The sequence below is a fragment of the Epinephelus fuscoguttatus genome, linkage group LG24 (genome assembly GCF_011397635.1).
Source record: "Epinephelus fuscoguttatus linkage group LG24, E.fuscoguttatus.final_Chr_v1".
NCBI classification, from domain to species: Eukaryota; Metazoa; Chordata; class Actinopteri; order Perciformes; family Serranidae; genus Epinephelus; species Epinephelus fuscoguttatus.
Window position 1 is genome coordinate 19,382,775 of NC_064775.1, and position 16,971 is coordinate 19,399,745.

At 40.3% G+C, this 16,971-nt stretch overlaps 1 pseudogene; it reads right to left on the reverse strand.

Annotated features, from left to right (window-relative positions):
* Positions 1 to 1,220: 1,220 nt before the first annotated feature.
* LOC125884986 (high-affinity choline transporter 1-like) lies at positions 1,221 to 11,097 on the reverse strand (annotated as a pseudogene).
* Positions 11,098 to 16,971: the final 5,874 nt, after the last annotated feature.

The following is a 16,971-nucleotide window of genomic DNA, read 5'->3' on the forward strand; positions in this document are numbered from 1 at the left end:
TTAAATAGCTGAATTTCAAGGAGGCTATGTCATCAAATCCTGCCGAAGGACTGTTCCAATATCAAGGATCCTTCAAATTCTACTGAGGACAGAGTCCTTCTTTCAAAGATGCATGTGGGTTACTCAAATTTAAAACATGAATTTTCCTTACATTGGACAAACAATTTGTGGACTGTGAAAATTAGATGTTTTTCTCCTATCTTGGTAAGAGTTGGACAACTCGTAATTTTTCTGTAAAAGAAGAGCAACAACTGGAATACACTGGTGAATCCCAGTGACAACAACAGAGTTACACAGAGGCAAGGACTCAAAAATGCAGGCTCTCATCAGAGCAGATCAGTAAAAACAAGTCTTTATTACAGTCCGGATCGGTAACATTACAAGTAAACGTTCCACCATAAAAGTTGCTGGCATTTGGCCCAGTGAATTAAGTTATTTTTTCTCAGTCTGCAGCTGCTGCAAGAGGCAGCAAAACATCCTTTCATTTTATAGTTACAGTTTACTAATATATGTAAAACTCTCCATGGTATAAACAGTGGTTACACAAGCCTCAAAACCAGCCACAGCTCAGCCCTGAGCAGAGTGACCGTCCACTATTGACCAATCAATAGACTGCAGTGTTCACAGCTCCACCTTTTAGTACTAGATCTGTGTGCTAGGTACCCCAACAGGGGGGTGATCAAAACTGGGGACAATACGGAACGGTTCCATTGGTACCATCCACAACTTTTCACAGTGCAGAAAAAAAGCATACCGAACTGGACTGTACCACATTATACTGTTCGGTGGAAACGGAAATCCCATTGTTGAGACCAGTGGTGTAGTGGAAGGTATACCCATCTCTTTTTCTGGCTGTTTACAGTAAATCCACCTCTCAGTCAAAAAGCTATTTGAATACATGGGAGACTATACCCACCACCTCCTCGGCAACCATCCACCTATTAGTACACCCACCACCTTATAAACTACCACTACACCACTGGTAGAGACACTAACTTTTCAGTTGGATACATAGCTATTTTTTGCATAACCAAAATCATTAAGCAGTGTAAATACAGTATAGCAGTTATTTTTACATAATTATTTGCTTCCCTAATAAGTGTGAGATAAGCAATGATGACAACTCTGTCACTGATGTGTGAATATGGACTGTATGAATATGGAAAAAAATAATAGTGTTTTGTATCCAAAGACAAATTTATTATGTTCAAGTGCAAAATCTAGCATCCTGTATCGAGCATCGGTGCAGAGGCCACTGTGTCCTCTTCATTTTTAAAGTCAACCTCTTTGGCACCATCTGCTGGTGCTCCCTGGGACTTTACTTTGAACACATCCCACCTCCCAGGAAGAATCCCCTTGTTAAACAGGAGTAAGGCCACATATGAAAACATGAGAATGGAGACCAGCGCACACAGCATGCTTGACAGGAGAGCGCTGAATGTAAACACCATCCTCTGAAGTGCAACCTGGGAATTTAAGGATCACAGGAAGACCGAACATTGGCTCTCCACACAACAGTCTCATTACCACTGCAACAAGGTAGCCTGCAATCCCCCCGTAACCGTTGGATACCTCCGTGAAGAGGACGCAGATCAGTTGGGGAAATATAATGGTGTAAACCAGGTCTGTGCTCAGGATCCAAAACACCATCATGCTGTTGCCGAGGGAGGTGAGGGATGTTCCCACAATCCCTGCAACCACTATGGAGAGACGAATCACCCACTCTTTATCCGATGCCTAAAACAGAGCATATAAAACCTGAGTATATAATCCTCAATGAAATATCTGTAATGCTATCTACAGAAGAAAAAGTTGCAAAGTAGTTTCTATGTAAATCCCAGCATAAAATTATTATTATTTTTTTTTAAGATATTTTTGGGGAGCATTTTTGCCTTTAATTGATAGTAACACACTCTGGCCACATGAGGTCGCACATTGTCCTGCACCAGGAGGAACCCAGGGCCCAGTACACCAGTGTAAGGTCTAACAATTGCTCTGAGGATTTCATCCTGGTACCTGACAGCAGTCAGGGTGCGATTGGCTTTGATTTGGAAGTCTGTGTGACCCTCCAAGGATATGCCTCACCACACCACCACACCACACCACCACACCAGTTTGATGGTGAGTCAGTGATGGTGTAGTGAGGCATATCCTTGGAAGTCTGTGTGACCCTCCAAGGATATGCCTCACCACACCATCACTGACTCACCATCAAACTGGTCATGCTGGATGATGTTACAGGCAGCATACCACTGCACCATGGTATCTCCAAACACCTTCACGCCTGTCACATGTGCTCAGTGTGAACCTGTTCTCATCTGTGAAGAAAACAGGGTGTGGGCAGACCTGCCAATTCTGGTGTTCTGTGGCGAGTGCCAATCGAGCTGCACAGTGCTAGGTTGTGAGCACAGGTCCCACTAGAGGCCCTCATGCCACCCTCATGGAGTCTGTTTCTGACAGTTTGGTCAGAAACATGTACACCATTGGCCTGCTGGAGGTCATTTTGTAGGGCTCTGGCAGTTGTCTTGCTTTTGCCTCTCCATTGCATCTATTGTCACTTTCATTTGCACCCAAGCAGGTGAAACTAAAACTGATTCATTTGTGCTTTCAAAATGAACAGATTGATATTACTCCTGAAGATTAACTGGTGTTAAACCGTGACCATTAAGTGTTCCCTTAATTTGAGGCTGTGTAATAAAACTCCTCCTTGCTGCTGGTCATTGTACTGAACCTGACTCCTGATGGTCTGGTAGATGTTGGTGGTGAAGAGAGAGGGACCCAACTGCAGTCAAGATGGCCGACTAGGGCGCCGCCATATATCTAGTCTATACCGGAAAGTTGGAAAGTCCCAAGCGGAAGTTTCTTCTTCGTGTAATTTTTTGCTTATTCGGCGGCCATACTGATTAGCGGGTTGTGTTCAGAGAACGAGAGAAAGGTAAGAAAAATAGTCTTTTAATTATCATCCAACGAGTGTGGTATGATTTCTAAGATGTAATTCATGCTATTTACAAATGCGATGCATCGAAGAATTAGAGTGTCATGTCTCGTGAAGGCTGTTTCTCCACTTGACTCGATGGTCTGGGCTAACGTTAGCTTAGCCAAAGAAAGTACGCTAATGGATTTGGCAAAGTTGTATGTCAATTTTTTCAGCGTTTTTGGTGTGTGTATTACCCTATACACACACACACGCGCATATTTATTTCTTACATATATATGTATGTGTGTGTGTGTGTGTATAAATAGATATATATATATATATATATATATATATATATATATATATATATATATAACGGTAAGATATATAACGGTATATATATATATATATATATATATATATAGTTCGTGTGATCCTGGTCACATTATTATTACCATCAAGGAACATATCTGTTGCCCGGACATAGAACTGTTGGCTGTTGGACTCAGGCCGTGTTATTTGCCAAAGGAGTTTTCACATGCCATTATTATGACTGTGTACATCTCTCCTCATCCTCATCCATCCTTCAATCATGTCACCATGGAAACGACACTTTGGGGGTTTTTTTTTACACTAGTATGTGTGCCACTGCTGTATATATTGTTGCATATATTCTATTGTATTGTATATATTGTTGTACATTTTATAGCTTTAGCTTGCTTGGGAAATGGAAGGACATTATTGGATGGTCAATTTTATTCCTTTGGAAAGCATAAAAACAAGAGTGCAGCCTTTACAGCATCACAAGCTATGATTGGATCATGTAACTATTTTTCAGATATTGATCAAAATCCTTCAAGAAGAAGGCATGACGAGGCTGAAGGCAGAGATCACGATGGCCAGTGGCAGCCTCTTTTAAGCCCCTCCACCACCACCCGCTACCACCCACCCCCAAGAGATCACGATGGCCAGTGGGAGCCTCTTTTAAACCCCTCCACCACCACCTGCTACCACCAACCCCAAGAGATCACGATGGCCAGTGGAAGCCTGGGGACCCCCATTCATTGTTTTTTCATTGTTGTATGTTCATGTATTTGTTTGCCTGTTCTGTTTTATGCTTTTCCCTTGTTTTTGATTTGTGATTGAACTCAGTAAAGACGTTGTTTACAAAAAAGAGAACTCCAAGTGATGTTATTATTGCCAGTTTGATAGTGTAATATTGTGTTTTATTGGATTCCAGAAATAAAATAGAATTAAAAGAAGACTGACAATAGGAAAATATAATTATTGCATTCATTTAATAGCTAAACTGGATAATGAACACATCTCTCGACCCAGGAAATGCCTGTTCTGTTGCAGTAACAAATGTCTGGTGCCATTGTGTTGCCCATGATGTCCCCACTCATCCCTGAAGATCCCTGGTGGATGAAAATACAACCAGCAGGATTGAAGTCATTTCTCTAAGCTGCTCTTCTGTGCCTTTGAACAAACGGGGTGTGGGGAGCTGTGTCTGCACAGTGTTTGAATGATATTTGTAGCAGAGGCAGATTAATACACCATGAATCTACAACAATTTTCCTTCCTCCCAGCAGACTGCAGCATAACACAACACACTTGCCACCACAGACTGATAAAACATCTGCAGCATCTTACTACAGATGTCAAGAGATCTGAGCTTCCTTAAGAAAAAGAGGCGGCTCTGCCCCTTTTTGTAGAGAGCGTCTATGTGTAGGGACCAGTCCAAATTATTATCCAGGTGTACACCTAGATACTTATGACTTGGCACCACCTTGATGTCCATCCCACAGGTATTCACTGGCTGAAGAGGGGGCTTGGACCCACAGAAATCTATAATCATTTCCTTGGTCTTTGAGGTGTTCAGTAGGAGACAGTTCTTGTGACTCCAGTCACTGAAGGCTTTTATCAGTTCCCTGTATTCAGATTCCTGCCCATTCCTGCCCATGCCACAATAACAGTGTCGTCCGAGTATTTCTGGATGTGGCAGGACTCAGAGTTGTATTTGAAGTCTGCTGTGTACAGTGTGAACAGGAATGGAGCCAGGACAGTCTCCTGTGGAGCCCCCGTGCTGCTCATTAATGTCCCAGAAGCACAGTTCTCCAACCTGACATACTGTGCGCTTCCTCTCAGGTAATCTGTGATCCAGGAGATAAAGGAAGGATCATATGATTAATGCGTAATGTCTGGGCAGTAGAACCCTTAAACTGTACCACCAATGATTTACAGTGCCTTCTTTTTTACTGTTAACATAAATTAATATTAACCATATGCTAATGTGAAAGTAAGTATGACATTTGTTGTGACCATGTGTGCGTGTTGTAACTGCAGCCTACTCTGAAAGTGCTGTTTATTTGGTTGTGTAAATTCTCATTTTTTATTAATTCTCAGTTTATTTAATCTGAGAATTCAGTTTATTTAACTTTAGTTATTCTTCAGTCCTATTGTGAATGTGTGTGTGTGTATGTGTGTGTGTGTGTGTGGCCACCACCACACAAACATAATATTTACATTTGTATTCATAACGTTGATATTAAAGTTAAATCCATGAAACGTTAGCATTATAACTTAGTGATATTATTGTAGGCTTTTAACTAACTTCTGAGTTTTACAGTAGCCTATAAAGTCGTGGCGAGACAATTAACTAGTCACTTATACCGTTACGATAAACATGTAACTGCACAAAATGCATAAAATTATGTTATGTGTAAATGTACGTGTTTTTTAAGCTTTTATTTTTGTTTTAGCTCGGTCATATTTCCGGGATCGAGTGGCGATTAACCAACTTCCGGTTGTGACTTCCGGCATGGATTGGATGTATGGCGGCGCCTTGTCGGCCATCTTGACTGCAGCAAGGTACTCTTGGGTGAAGATGGTGGTTGCAGACAAAATGTTAGAGTCAGCAGATGACATCACTGCGGCAACAATAACTCCGATGCCAAAAGCAGAAATGTAGCTTGGGGTTAAATTCTGAAGGATGATGGGCAACACCATGGCCGCCTCTCCTCGCTCATATGGAGATGGAGAACCATATGAGGTGGAGTTCCAGTCTGAAATATAGGAGCCAGAACAGACAACAATAAATGCTGATTTCCCAATGTGGAATGTTGGAGACAGGCTCCCAACAATAACTTTTAACAACATGGCCGCCACAACTACCCTGATATGACAGATTCCTAACAGTCACAATCACCTGTTGAAGCTGCAACAGCTCCGATCAGCACAGATGGGATTCCAGCAATGATCACGGCTACTGCCGCCATAAAACAAATGATTCTGGCTGTGGATGTGGAGCTGGAGGAGAGAGTCCTTTGATGGAAATCCTGAATGGCCATATTGCCCATAATATTGCCGATCATTTGTTCCAGAACCGCGGTCGGACGGTCGGATGAATTTCTGACATGTCAGAAATTTTGGTCGGCCGGTGTGCCGGATTAACTGGTGTTGAATCAACTGGTGAAACAGATGTGTGGTAGGCGTGGCCTTTGTGAACCCGTTGTCAGCTAACCAGGAAATAAACATTGCGATCACTTCGCATCTGTATTTCATTTCATTCATTTCATTTCATGATACAGTATACTGGTCTGGACATTATTCACATTAATGAATCTCCATTTCCACTGATATCCTCCAAAGATGCGTTGAGCCACAGAGATGTCAAGCCAAGACGAGAGCCAGGAGAGCATGATTCCCTGTGACATTCAGCAAACACTTCACAATAACGTAATAAAAACCTGAATGCATCAAAAATGTGAGCGGGTTGATATGTTAAAGTCACACGATTTAAGGCTACAATACTAACGTTAGTCCGTGCCTCTGATGATTAGCGTTTCCTACATCTGTGCACACCTGTGCATCCAAATCGCTTTTCTTTTTGGACGTTTCAGCACACAGTATAGCGCAAATCATCAAAGCAAACCACTTTTCCTGCTTCGGCGACATCGGCACTTCCGGAACAAATCGGAGCTTTCAAATGTATCTTTATTGACAGCTGTCAACAGGCAGGACAGTCAGCAGGGGGCCGACGAGCCGTTTTCACCCATACAGTGTGAGCTCTCTGATCGTGCTTGACGATCGGAACGTACAGTGTGAGCACATAAATCGTGAGCTTTGGCCGCACATCGCAGGCGATTCACTCGTACAGTGTGAGCTGGTATTAATAACAAGATTTTAAAAATCGTACAGTGTATGCTGGCCTTAGAAAAAGTAATAACTTCCATCCTTAAAACGTCACATGTCATGTCACTCCAATCAACCACTGTTGGTACTGAGGGCTTTAGCCACCTTCTGCTTTCCTGCCAGCAGCACTTATAATCCAAAACAGGTATCTCTCATAAGAAGTAACATTGTCCAATGGCAAGGTGCCCAAATATAGCTTCTCTAGTTTAAATGGAATGTCCACCTGGAGTACTTTTTGCAAAACTGTGTGAACCTCCCTCCAGCAAGGAATTAACAATCCACAAGACCAGAATACGTGATAGTGGCTGGCATCGGAGCACCCATAATGTCTCCAGCAGTTTGAACATTTGATATAGTGACTCTGTTGGAGTAATGAAGAATCTAATGAGGTTTCTCCAACAAAAGTCTGCATGATGCTGTTTTCAATTGTAGTTCACATAGCTCCTCTCATTCCTCTTCTGTTATACCTAGGTTTCCTTCCTTAGTCTTAAGTCTTAAGATGTTTTTTTTTTTAATTTGAGTTCAAAACGTAAGCCTCTGTGAAGACTTTTAGTATCTTATTGTCCACATACTTTTGAACTTGAAGAAATCTATAAAAAATTACTATCATTCAAGCCATGCTGCATCTTCAGATTTTGTATAATCATTTTTTTTGCTGCCTACTGCAAGACATTGATTTCTGTAACAGCAACAATTTTATATGGCATATAAAGTACAAAAGCATAAGTACCTGCAGTCAAAAGCTACATTTTACACATATATAATGTACTCTTATTCATCTTACCAGCACTAAAAAAATCATCAATCCATCTCCCGATTTCATCAGACTCAAGGTGGCCAAGCCAGGGGGCCTGATATGTGTGGTTCCATGCTGTTGTAGTGATGTCAGTATAAACGCCACTTGTCAGAACAAAGGGGACCCACAGCCAATGTGAAAAGATAAAATCATTCAGCAAAATCTGATTTAAAAGTCCAGAGTGTAGGATCTAGTGGTGTCCAGCAGTGAAGTCGTGGAACTCAAACTTTTCATGTGTGTTAAGTGTATAGAAGAACTACAGCAGGCAACTTGAAAACGGGAATGGCCCTATCTCAAGCCTGTGTTTGATTTGTCCCTGCGACTGTAGAAACAACATGGCGGACCCTTCTCCTGGAAGAGGACCTGCTCTCTATATAGATATATACAGCTCACTCTAAGTTAATGAAACTAATTTTGATTTTCACGTTATTATAGATTAATGAAAACAAAGTTGGACAACTTTTTGCCAATAAATGACCCTAATTCCTACACAATTCACCTTTAAGAAGAAAGAAGACATTTGAAACCCATCATCTTTAAGTTTCATTGAATAAAACTCACCAAGCTGAGAAGCACCAGTGATATCTGGATAACATCAGTGTAAGCAACTGAGTAGAGACCTCCAAGACTAGTGTAGATGATCGCCACTGCAGCAGAGATCCAGACACAAACACTGAAGGGCAGATCTAAAACCACACTCATGGTTGCTCCTGTGGCAGAAAAACAGTACAAAGAATGAAGAAGTAGTTTGATTGAGAAAATAGGTCAGGGGTAAGAAAGTGAATGTGTCAGTTTGATACTCGTATGTGTGTACCCAAGGACAAAAGAGTTGTAGTAATGCAGACAACTTCAATTATGACTGGAACGACAGCAAGAGCTGCAGTCAGTGCTTTTCCATACCTCCTCTGAAATGGATCCATCATACTGATGTAATTGTTCTCCCTCACTGGCTTTGCAAAAAACAGTCCACCTTTAAATGGATGAAAAAGAGAAAAAGACAATTCTTTTCATATTGATGAATCTTGTATACCATGTTTGATGGGTGCCGTAGCATTGTTCCGACCTCTCATTAGTCCGACGTCCCGTTATCCGATATGTGATTATACTAGGCTATACTGTATTTGTGTACCATAGAGTATCAGCAACACAACAAAAGTAGGCTACTGGTCGAGATACAAGTGTCATAGAGAGGAGAGAATGAAACACCATAACCTCCTGTTATTAACTCTGGGGTCCGGGTTGTGTGGGGAGCTTTCCGCGGTGCTGAATGGCTCCCGGTGGGCGTATTTCTGCCTTGATGGTGCACCGCAACCGGCTCTGGGTCAGCTGGGAAAGGCTTGAGGCGAAGCAGACTCACAGCTTATGTGTTTGTCACTTTCTTTTTCATTTTAACCCACACCATGATCTTTTCCTAACCCTAACCAAGTGTTTTTTGTGCCTAAACCTAACCAGACCTTAACCACAGGACATCATGATGATTTCGGAACAATGTGATTTACCCTGGCTTCATATGAATAGAGGAAAAGTCCGTTAGCTGCTAGGCTAATTTATACAATGTAAAATGCCACAGGCTTGTGCTAAAAATATTAGGATGTTGTATTTGTGGGGAAGATGTATCCAGCAAAAGACAAGTGCTTTTTCTGTGAATGCTGCCAGTTATAGTGAAGCTGATTTTGTGTACTTGTGTTTGAAATTGTCGCTATTAAGCCATGTTTAATGTGTGTTTAATGTGTGTTTTTAATCAACTAAATCAACAACTAAAGCCAACTAGTGATTTGGAGATGTAACTGCAGAGTGATACAGACATACTACTGCACAAGTATAAATGCTCACAAAGGCGTAGGCCACTTGTGTAGGCATTGGCGTAGGCTCTGCATAGAGCTGACGCACAAGTATAAATCCTGCTTTAGAGTTAAGTGTAATTAAGGGCGTGGCTGCTTTGATTAACAGGTGGTGCTGCTGACTGACAAATTGCTACCACAGTGTCAACACTGAGCACATGGGGCACAGGCTAAGTTGTGGCGATCACTATTTCAGTGTGTTTTCATTGCATGAAAGCTAATTGTAATGTTTTGTTCACCTAAAAAAGTCTTGTTCAGTGTTTGGTTGTACTAGAAGACCCTCTAAGGAGTCAGATGTTTTTTTGTTTTTGTTTTTTGCATTAATTGGGTTACATTTTGTTTCATTAGTTTCAAGCTTGTTTTTCTCCAGTGAAAAATTAGCATTAGCATTATCACAGTTAACTTAAGCTGTGAATAAACTGTGAGAACCAAACAAGCAGCTAGTGTTAGGTTTGGCTCCATCTCTCGGCCAAATAGGATCACATCTGGCTTCAAAAATCAAAGGTGGCGATGGCCAAAATGCCAAACTCAAGGCTTCAAAACAGGAGTCCAAAAAACAATGTGTGAGGTCTCAGTAGCTACATCCATAATTTTATACAGTCCATGGTATCAAAGCTCTAACAGAATGTTGTTTTCATATGAAGCCAACTTTACACTATATGCACCTGAACAAATATCACAACTAGTTGCTTACATACTAATTAGAGGGCACCTCCGTTATGATGTGTTGACACATGTATCTGGAGACACACCTCATGTAAAGATAAAATTCCAAAGCATTGCAGTGTGACTCAGATTTATATTGAAGAGAGACTTGCCGATGACAAAGGAAACAGATAGTTGCAGAGGCAGAAGAGCCCAGACTAGACCCCTGGTGGGGTCATAAACTGACTCTGCAGTTCCAATGATAAAGCCACCTCCGACCCAAGTAGCTGCAAGAGAAAAAGTACATACGCATTAATGCATGGTTGTATCATTAATTTGGGGGTGTGGTGGAAAAAGAAATGTGCAGTGTATTCATTGAAAGGGTTGTGATGACAGATAGAATATGCCCCAACAATTTTTCAGAAAATACACAAATTTGTATCTGACTAGAAACCTCTTTACCATATCATCACAAATGTTTACATCAACCGTACTGCATGAAGAAAGACTGGAGATTCACCTGTCATTGTAAAGACTCCCATAACCAAGCTGACACTCCGGTTAGCCAAAAAAGAAATCTCTACCTGTCCACCTTGTGTGTTTTGCTCCAACCTCTTAGATTTTACAGATGCCCAGATGCCGATTCCCAACACAAGCAGGTAGAACGCCACCATCATTACCAGACCTGGTACACTGAGAGCCATTGCTGCTTAAAGCAAAGGTGAACCCACACTCTACTTCTCCAGGTGAGTTTTGAGTTTTGTGATGCCTTTCTTCCAGACACACCCTGTGCGTGAACTAGATAAACCGGGTTTCAAATCCATGCAGAGTGTGACACTGAGGGAGACAGTAACTGTAGCTGAGTTCAGTGTTGAGACTCATTCATATCAACAACAGGCTCTGCAAGCAAGGCCACTATTGCTCTTGCACTGCACCCAAAACTGAATGCCATCCAACTCATTTGTCACTGATAACCCTTTGAAATATATATATTTTTTTTTTCATGGAAAAGTAGGTGAAAATGTGTGTTTTATGGTTGGTCACAATTGTGCCTGGTGGGATAATGTGTTGAATCTACCATTTATTGCCCAAATGAACATAATCTCCTATGCAGTCATCAAAATACTGATATATCTCAGCTCAGTTATTAAAAAATGTAAAACTCTGTCACTGGCAGTCCTCCTCAACGTTCCAGGATGCGCTATCAACACCAGAACATCAACAAAAGCACATGGTTGGGTTTGGGAAGGAAACATTCGGCTCCTGGGTGAAAGTCCAAGGTTTGTTGAACCCATCCACCAGACCTCCTACCCACCCTATACAGACTTTCTTGATCCTTAGAATTACGTTGTTACCAGCAGTGTTTGAACCTGACGCCATCCAGCAGCATTTCATACCGCCCTAATAGATGCTGTACGTCTGGCCATATTAGTGACGCTGCCCAGCCGTATTACATACTTTTTTTTTTTTTTTTTTTACTTATTCATTCATTCATTCATTCAAACCTTTATTTACTCGGGAAATCAACTGAGGGAAACCCTCATTTTCAGTAATGCAGAGCTTGAACAAAGACATTAAAAACAATCGCTAAGCAAACAAGAACCATCATGCATATCAATTAAAACAGAAATGACATCATGTAAAACAACAAAAACAATGACAATAAATGAGCTCTAAAAGTAGAAATACAGAGTGACAGACATGCTAAGGTGCAGATGAATAGTTAAAAGCATGTACACTCAATTAAAACAAGATCAGAAATAAGGCATTTAAACAGCCATAAGGGTGGCAGAGTGTCCAAGTTTGAGGTCTTTTGCAGATTATTTCATGTATAAGGTATGTATACATGGAATAAGGTATGGAGTAAGGTATGCATTGTCGGGCCATGACCTAGATGAACCTAAAAAAAGAAGAGTAGAAGCTTTGGTAGAAAGAGAACTTTGTGTATGCAGAGGTACATTTATATACACTGTGTTATCCCACCGGTCACTATTGTTGCTGTGGACATGTTCACTAATTCTGTGACCCCACTGAACAAAGCTGAGTAATTTCAAATCCACATATCAATACTAGACACCTTGAAGATAATGTGTGCCACAAATCTCTGTCCTATCTTTATGGTAACAAAGTTTACTAACCTTTATTTGGGAGCTTAGATGTAGCCCACCTTGCATCATGGTGCAACCAGGAAGTAAACAGCTCTGGTCATGTGACAATTTTACACTAAACATGCTACACTGCACATTTTACATTGAAACACTTTGTTATTTCAATATTTGCTGGAGATGCATTGATACATCATTCAATACCATTTTTAGAGCCTTATAACTGAAAACTTAGAACTTATTGAAAACATGTCCAGAATATGTTGAAATATATGCCAAGGATTTTGGACATGGTAAGAAGACAGGGAAATCTGAGTTAGTGCATGGACACTGGGGGTGGAACAGTTCACAAAATTCGTGGTTTGGTTTGATATACACTCCCGACACTGTTAAATTTGTTTTCGATAGCACTCAACAGAGGATGGCCCAAAGGGACGCTGCTGTCAAGTTAAATCATGATTCCATATGGTACTTCCAGTTCTGTCCTTCACTTAGATTAACAAAAGGAATGACTCATTAGCAAAACAATATGTATAACCCTTGCATGAGACTATTTACCATGGGAGTGGGGGACACCTTCAAGTTCTTCATGTTGTCTTAACCCTTCCATGTACCAGAGCCTCCTCACAGAAAGCATGCAAAGTGTAAAGCACTCTGTGACCTCAAAATAACTGAAGTCAGTGTAAAAAACAGTATTAACGCTGATAAAGTCCCATTGTCCTCAAACGTGGTGATAATAAAGTCCCAGTGTCTTCAAAAGAGTATTTCTTAATTAACAGCATCTTAGCTTCTTGCTGTTGCTAAAATTGGTCAAATTTGTTGCCTTATATGATGTCAATGCGTAGAGGAACCAGTAAGCAAGTGGGTTAAGAACAAAACTTGTAACACAGTATACAATTGATACGCAATTTATTTGATTATTTTCCACACATGACCATTTTTCTACAACATCAGGTTTCCTTCAACGTCAGTGCATTTCATAGGTCAGCAAGACAACCAGTAGAATCCAAAAACAAGAAAATGTCAAAACCTAGAATAAAAGTGCTTTGTCGACTTCTATGAACATCAAGCACTGAATCTTAAAAAGAACAACACACACAAACGCAGAAATAATACATATGCCATTGCTTCAATCAGGTAAATAACTGACGAGAATGCTGTGCTCCTTGGCTGGAAGACACACACAGAAAGAGTTTGCATAAGGCACCAAGACGTGGAGGGAGTAGCTTATCAATGGCAGGGTGGATTTCCTCTTTCTGTAGAGAATAGGAGCATCCTACTTGATATTGGGCTGCTTTGAGAATGTGAGGCTAGGTGGGTGGGTGGGGGTGGGAGGGACACAGTAAGGTTTATCACGTGCATCACAGTATAGATTGGAATTACTTCCAAAGGAAAAAAAGACGACAAAAACACTGATGGAACAAGAAATTTTAACATCTCTATACAAAAAGTGGCTCTAAAAATAAGAGCAATTAAAGCGCAAAGATGGTGGATAAATACGCATTCGAAGAAAATAATATTTATTTGCATTACAAAACAAGCAAATTTGGTTAAAAGCTTTTACAACAGACATTTATAAATCAAAGTAATGCAGACACGGGAGTAATATACTTACTGCAATCAATGTGAACAGAGAGACTTTGCCTTCATGCATGTAGGAGTTCTTTCATCCACTGCAAAACCAATTAAAAAGGAGAAAGACACAAATAGTGGGGGTAGATGCATTCACAAGTGACTCAATCATCATTTAAAATTTAGTTGTTTGTCAGCTAATCTACGACATTCCATTCCAGCAGTGTCTTTGTCAATACACCAATATCAATACTGCATCAAATATTTTCATAAATGAGAATTCAGAGATAAACTGCTGTTAATGTGTATCTAAATGGATACAATTTACCTGATATCAACCAAATTAAAGCAATACCATCACTTCTGACTTTGAGAGAAAGGGTCATTCCACCAATTTTACAAGCGGAGATCAGTTTACTCATCACAGGAAGTACCTAAAGCCCCATTTCCACCAAGCAGTACGGTACTGTTCAGTTCAATCAGTGCGCTTTTGTTTTCCATTATCTCCGTGAAAAGTTGTGGATGGTACCAATGGGACATTTCCATACCGTCCCTATATTTGGTCACCCCTCTGTTGGGGTACCAAGCACACAGATCTGGTACTAAAAGGTGGAGCTGTGAACACTGCAGTCTGTTGATTGGTCAATAGTGGATGGTCACTCTGCTCAGGGCTGAGTTGTGGCTGGTTTTGAAGCTCATGTAACCACTGTTCATACCGAGTTTTATTAATAGACTAACTATAAAATGAAAGGATGATTTGCAGCCTCTCACAGCAGCTGGAGTCAGAGAAAAAAATAATTCACTGGGCTGACTGCCGGCGACTCTTAAGGTGGAACATAACTAGTAATGTTACTCAATGTATGAGCTGCAAATTTAAATCCATCAACACCTTAAATTTCATTGTGACAACTTTGACCATCACTTTAGTTTTTATATGACAAGTGTTTTATATATATATATATATATATATATATATATATATATATATATATATATATCTATATATATATATATATATACATACATATATATGAATTTCAACCAGATTATGTGAACTGCATATACTGCATATATTATAATCCTCACTCGGAGTAAAAAAAAAAAAAAAAAAGCATTTTGGAGCATTGTTCCTGTGGGCTCCAGCAGCACTATACCCCTGAGTTTGCCTGAGAGGAACTAAATGCCCACACCTGACTCTGAAAGACTCTCACTGCAGCCTGTTCTATTTTGCTCTGAAAAATGTCACCATGCAACCTCGTTCTGTGTACAATAAACGTGGAGACTTCCCTCTGTGTCACCAGTAATGAGGACATACAGTGAGCGACAACAACCTCGCAAACATTTAAGAGTATTGTTTGTGGTGGAAACATTAGGGTCTGGGTACCATGTCTGAAGGGTTACTTTTGGTTCAAAACGTACTATACTGAAAGTGTTTGGTGGAGCCGGGGCTTTAGTCTGTGAAAAAAGTTGTGCAATGTTTTCTGTGGCTCTGGAGGAGCTTTGTTAAGTCTGAAACATAACCCTGACGATGTCATCAGGGTGCTCTCCTAAGCCTACGTTACGTTTGAAAAAGGTAAGTCCACCAAGGTTATGATTGGGGATGTCAGTTTTAGTGAATTTAGCTTTTGATGATAGTGATATAAATGTTTGTCTTTGATTTTATGTTCTGTTGGCTTTGCTGACATACAGTCAGCTAGCTGCATTAGCATTTAACGTGGAAACACAGCACCCACTGCCCCCCCTTTGGTCTCCACCAGTTTCAGTCTATTAGGGTAGTTTTCAGACTATTATTCTGCCAAACTGTTTTGCTTACTTTACATTTTTATGTTTCAGTTTTTCTCCTTTCTTTGTGCTCCCCTCACAGGGTTTGAAGTGGGCGTGACTCATTTACAGAAAAGGTGAAGTCGCATCCTTCTATGCACCAGTCAAGATTAAAGGGTTAAGGGTAACCAATGTTTTTGTGTCTAAGTGACTAATGGGAATAAGTTTTAAAACTGGTCCTGCATTGAGCAAGAGTGCTGCAGCCAACAGCGGCTAAACAGGCTGTAGTGTAACCACTCAGGGCATGTTCACACTGCCAATTTGAATCTATTAAAAGTGCTTGTTTTTGCCGCTGATTAGTTCAGATAGTTACTATAAGTGGAAATTATGGAAAGGATCCTTACAGATTTAGACCTTATGATCCTTTTTGTTTGACCAGAAACAGACCAAAAATCACTCTTATAAAATCCACCAGACTCCATTTAAATAAACAGTAATTTCATCATCGTAAAATACAATTCATTCAAAGTCGACAGAAACAAAATAAAACCCAAAAATGCTGTCTTGGTTTGACTTTCCACTGTTCTAACAATCAACAGCTCTGGTTTGGTTGAAATAAAACCTCAATTCACTCAGTTAGATGTGAAAATATGCTGAGTTTATGCACACTAAAATGACTGTTTATTTAAATGTAGTCTAGTGGGTTTGCTGATAGCAATTTCAGGACTGCTCCTGGTCAATTTACATCCATTAAAAGTGCTCATTTTTGCCTCTGACTGGCTCAGATTGTTATCTGACGACATTATGGAAAGGATCCCTACAGAGACAGGCCTTTTTGTTAAAGAGTAAGATCCATTTTGTTTTACCTGAAACAGCCCCGAAATCCCTATCGCCAAACCCACCAGACTCTATTTAAATAAACAATAATATTATCATTGTAAAACACACTTTAATCACTGTTGACTGAAACAAAATAAAAACCCACAAAAGCCTTCTTGGCTCGACTTTTCACTCTTTCAATAATCACCAACTCTGGTTTGGTTGAAATAAAACCTCAATTCACCCAGTTAGATGTGAAAATATGCTGACTATACACACTCAAATTACTGTTTATTTAAATTGAGTCTGGTGGGTTTGGTG